This window comes from Lagopus leucura, unplaced genomic scaffold, assembly GCF_019238085.1.
Source record: "Lagopus leucura isolate 7727_CA_CO unplaced genomic scaffold, USGS_WTPT01 58955-0_obj-0_obj, whole genome shotgun sequence".
Classification (NCBI taxonomy): domain Eukaryota; kingdom Metazoa; phylum Chordata; class Aves; order Galliformes; family Phasianidae; genus Lagopus; species Lagopus leucura.
Genome location: NW_024965510.1, coordinates 853 through 6,253, shown reverse-complemented (window position 1 = coordinate 6,253; position 5,401 = coordinate 853). Strand labels below are relative to the sequence as shown.

The 5,401-nt window shown below is 51.6% G+C and overlaps 1 protein-coding gene across 1 annotated transcript in view; it reads right to left on the bottom strand.

Annotated features, from left to right (window-relative positions):
- Nucleotides 1–243, bottom strand: part of LOC122192146 (protocadherin-16-like) — a 6,323-nt gene extending 6,080 nt beyond the window's left edge. Inside the window, 1 exon segment of the mRNA XM_042892625.1 lies at nt 137–243. The gene's annotated coding sequence lies outside the window, so the exon portion shown is untranslated.
- Nucleotides 244–5,401: the final 5,158 nt, after the last annotated feature.

Genomic DNA, 5,401 nt, shown 5'->3' with positions numbered 1-5,401 from the left:
TTGTCTGCGCGGCGGAGGCAGAACAAAGCGCCCGGTCCAGTCCGGCCCGGCCCGGCGTGCGCTGATGCGGATGTGCGGCACAGCGGTTGAAGGCGGGGAGGCGGCGGGAGCGGATCGGTCCGGCGCTGGCACTTACAGCTCGCGTCCCGCGCCGGCAGAGCTCGCATCCCGCACGATCCGGTCCCGGCGAGACGTCCCGCAGCAGCGCGGGTACCCCGGCACCCCAGTACCCGGCGCTCTGGTGCCGACACCGCTCCGGTACCGCCGGCCGCTCCGGTACCTTCAGTGTGTTCCGGTGCCCTCCGGCGCCGTGCCCCCACCCCGTCCTCCCGGAGCTCGGCCTCCCGGTGCCGCGGCCGCCCCGGTGCCGCAGCCGCCCAGCGCAGAGCTCGGCTGCAGGCGGCGGATCGGCGCTGGCTCGGCGCGGAGGCTCCTGCTGAAACCCGACCCAGCGCCGCCCTCAGCCCCTCTCTCCCCCCGCCGCCCCCATCCCCGCCCCGCCACCGGAGCGCGTCGGCAGAGCGCGGCCCCGGGCCGGGGTCCGCGGAGGTGGGTCGACGTGGTGGGACGCGGGATACGGGACACGGGGCGCGAAGGGGCCGGGGAGCAGCGGCGAGGAGGGGGCCTGAGCGGAGCGGGGGGAAAGGCTGCAGCTGGGAGGGATAAGGGGGAACGGGTAGGAAGCAATAGGAGCCAGAAACCTGGGGAAGTGAGAAGAGGTGGGAAAGAGCGAGGGGCGAGGACGGGGGTGGGAAGGGACGGGGCAAGGAGAGGGATGGGCAAAAAGAGGTGGAAGGAGACGGAGGGTGGTATTGGGGGGATGTGGGGACGCGATCACAGCGGCACAGCCCGTTTTCTAGTCTACCACAGTTCCTTCTTTAAAAGCAAGCACAGTTTGGGGTGTTGGAGCTTCATGATCGCTGAGGTCTCTTCCAACCCAAGACATTCTATGACTCTATGATGCTATGCTTCTGTAACCTGAAAACCTCGTGTTGAGGCTCCTAATGCCTGGGAAGGACAACAATCATCTGTAGTGCCTGCCATTCAAGTTACTGGAGCCCCATCAGCCTATACTAAGAATAAATACAGAACAAGGGTGGGTGATGGTCCACGCTGCTCCCTTGGCTTAAAGGGGCCACCTAGACTAGTTTTCTCTGCTCCAGACTGGCCAGGTCACAGCAGTGTTGGTGTATTGACCAGCAGCGTTCCCTGGGGTTCTGGAGAAAGAAATAAAGAAGATGATGCTTCACATGGGGGCCCAAGGACCTGGGGAACTCTTTGCCATTGGACGTTATGGATGCTTAAAATTTGCATTGGCTCAAGGGCTGTCTGGATTAGTTCACAGAAGAGAAATTCTTTGAGGGCTCCTGAACAGAAGAAGCTGCCTCCAGGTCATGAGCTCTGAGTTACAACGAATTGGGTCAGAGTGCAGTGAAGTGAAACGTAGCACACGTTTCTCCTACTCTTCCACACCTTCTGTGCAACTCTTTGTAGCTACCCTTGGAGGCTGCTCTGGGGCTAGGAGTCTTGGGCTGACTCCCACTGAGGCAGTCACTGCTGTCCTTCAGCTGTTCCAAGTGTAACAGTGACATTTCAGCCTTGGTTCAGCTATTGTGTGTTTACTTCTCTTTATTTTTGTCTACTGTTTGTTTTTTTTTTCTGCTTTTTTTTCTTTTCCTAAGTTAATCACACACATAGGGCTGACGGTCCTTTTAGTAGCTTGTTGATGTTATTGCAAAGCTGCTGTCTATTACATATGAAAAAAGTGGTTTTGGAGATATCTGTGGTGACTGGAAATAAGCTAACATTCCACTCTCTTTTAAGAAAGGCAAGGAAGAACTCAGAGAACCATCGGTGTTTCAGTGTCGAATCATGGACCACATCGTCTTGGAATCCATTTCTGAATGTGGAGAACAAAGAAGCAGTCAGGAACAGGAGATTTATACAGCACAGCGTGTGCTAGACCAGCCTGATTGCCTTCTATGACAGAATGACTGGCCGAATGGATGCAGAGCAGTGGATGAAATGTACCTCCATGTTGTCTCCCACAGAATTTGCATTTATAACCAAAGAAGTTTGTGCCGAATGAAGGAGGGAGCATTAGGGGGCCTGAAAACTGGTACCTCTGGGCTCAGCAGATATTTCAACGTAGGGCAGTGGCTGGCAGTCATTGGAGTATGCCAAACTTTGATTTGGGAGCCAGTATTTTTCAGTGTTTTTATTCATGATGGATGAGAACACAAAGTACGAGGCTGCAGGTGGCACTAGGAGGGACATCTAATATGTTGCACAGCATAGCTGTGATTCAGAGAGAAAGTCTTAAGAACTGAGTCAGCGGAATCCACATGAAGCTCAATAAAAGTAGATTTCTGTACCTGAGGCAGCACAACGCCATAGCTGTACAGGCTGTGAATCAGCTGGATGAGCTGCAGGTCCTGCTGAAAAGAACATGAAGGCAGGAGTAGGCAATGAATGAAGAATCTGTATGCTTTCCTTGCAAACATGGCAAACCAAACACCTCACCAACTTCAACGAAAAGGTGAGCAGCACATCAAAAGAATAATTATCCTCCTCAGCGTGGGATGCGGTGAAGCTGAACCTGGTCTCCTTGGTACATTTTTGGCTCCATCCATTCATGAGGGATATTGAAATAGGACACAGAGACATGGCAGACATGATCTACAAGGACAGGCTAAAGAAGTAGTGCTTGCTTTGCCTGGAAATCAAAGAGCTGTAGAACCATAGAACCACGGAACCATGGAACCATAGTCATAGAATCACGGAATCATAGTTTGGTTTGAAAGGGAACTCTGGAGATCATCAACCCCAACCCCTCTGCTAAAAGCAGATTTCCTGCAGTAGGTTGAGCAGGAAAGCATCCAGGTGGGTCCTGAATATCTCCAGAGAAGAAGACTCTACAACCTCTCTGGGTGGCTTGTGCCGGTGCTGTCACCCTCACAGTAAGGAATCACAGAATGACAGAACGGCCTGGGTTGCACAGGAGCACAGCGCTCATCCAGCTCCAAGCCCTGCTGTGTGCAGGTTGCCAACCAGCAGCCCAGGCTGCCCAGAGCCACATCCAGCCTGGCCTTGAATGCCTGCAGGGATGGGGCATGAAGAAGTTCTTTTGCATGCTTGTATGGAACTTTCTGTGTTCCAGTTTTCTCTTATTGCCTTTTGCCTGGCTCCATCCGTTTCCCCCTGCACATTTAGGTACATTAGACACTTCCAATAACATTGGTAGGATCACCTCTCAGCCTTCTCCACGCTGAAGAGCCCCAAATCTCCAATCCTTTCCTCATACAGGAGATGCTGCAGGTTCTATTAATCTTTTGGCTTTCCACTGGACTCTCTCTAGATGATCCCTGCCTTTTTGGAACTGGACAGCTCAGAACTGGACACAGTATTCCAGGTGTGTCCTCACCAGGGCAGAGTAGAGGCGAAGGACCATCTCCCTTCATCTACTGTCCACGGTCCTTTTAATGCACCCCAAGATACCACTGGCTTTCTTGGCCAGCAGGGCACACTGCTGGCTCGTGACCAGCCTGTTGTTCACCAGGAAACCCTGGTCCTTCTCTTCAGTGTTCCTCTCCAGCAGGTCATCCCTAACCTGTACTGATGCTGTGGCTGTTCCTCCCCAGGCACAAGAATCTACACTTCCTCTTGTTAAACCTCACCAGGTTCCTCTCCACTCTGTTCTTCAGTCTGTCCAAGTGTTGCTGAATGGCAGCACAGACTTCTGGGCTGTCAGCCACTGCTCTGTTTTGTACCATCAGCAAACATGCTGAGGGTGGACTCCATCCCTTCATCCAGGTCAGTGAGGAAGATGCTGAACAAGACCAGACCCAGCACCGACCTGCAGGGAACACTGCTGGTTCCAGGACTGCAGCCAGACTCTGCGCTGCCAATCCAGCGCTCTGAGCTGTGCTGTCAGCCACTCCTCAATCCGGGGTAGGGTAAGGCTTTCTAACTGCACAGTGCTGCTATCTGAAGAGCAGATAAACACGATGGAGCCAAATGCTTCTTTGTAGTGGCAGACAACAGAGTAAGAACGATTTCCACAATTACAGCTCGACACATTCAGAGTGGACTTCAGGAAACATTCTCCATCAGGAGAGCAGTGCAGCGCTAGGAAAAGCTACTCGCATGGGCTGAGCTCCTACCTTGCAAGGTTTCAATGCAGACCTGGCCTTGTATTTTTGATAGCCCTGATTCAAAGGAGAGGTTGGGCTGTGCACGGATGGATGTCCCTTTTAACCATGATGCGATAAGGCTACTATGAAGGTACTAATTTAATTCCATTGCTATTATGCCTATCCATACTAACACCTTTTTCTTTTATGATGTTTTGGTCAGCATTTGTATTCACAAGGCCTCTTTACTTTGTTTCACTGTTGAACCTTATCAGTGTAACCTTTGTTTTCTTTTTTTTCTGCCTGAGATCTTTACTGTAAAAAGATTAAATAGATGAGTTCCAAAACTGCATCTAGAAAAGACGGCATTCTCTCAAGCCTACAGCTTCTGATTTACTAATAATCCCTGTTTTTTTTTCTTAGATAGTTGTCTAATGTGCTATTCTGACAAACTTGTTGCATTTTATCACATGCAATTTATTGTCCCATTTCCAAAACCTGTGTTGAAACCCATGCATAACTCTACAAGTGCAGTCTAGGGGCTGGTGCATGATGCTGCACCGAGTTGGTAGTTACTTAAGCATAGCCGGAAGGCAGCACAGAAGGCGTGCTCTGCATGCACTGTGTTTCCCTAGCTCTACAGGCACATACATCACGCTGCCTCTCATGTCTGTTCTGTCACCACAGTGACCTTGATTCTGGAGTGCCACACATCCATAGCCCAGAATTGACTTTGCATGTCCCCACTCTGACCGCCAGCAGGTAGGAAGTGGTCTGGCACCATAGCACCTTCCTGCTAGATGGCATTTTGCTTCTGACCTGGATAGGAGCAATGTGGCAGGTAGCCCAGAACTGACTAAATCGCTCAGAGGGTTCCACTCTTGCATGTTGAAGGCTGGCTCAGAAATCCCAAACAGGAAATCTTTCTAGGATGTGCTCAGGCTCTGGTTCCCGGATGTTCACAGCAAGCAAAGGCTTCCTACATTCAGAATGGAGGTTAAAAATAAAAGAATTCAGCACCTGCTCAAAGCGTACACGGCCAGGAGGGGCAGTGGCTGGAGTTCAGGACAGTCCTCTAAGACAGATGTAAGGTTGAGACCGCAAAGCAGACTTTGAACTCTTCAGGGAGCTTCTTGACAGGGTGACATGGAGGAAAGCCCTGAGGGGAGAGGGGCCCAAGAGGCTGGTTGGTATTCAAGGACCATCTCCTTCAAGCCTGGAAGCAGCGCATCCTGAAAGAAAGGAAGGCAGGCAAGAATTCCAGGAGG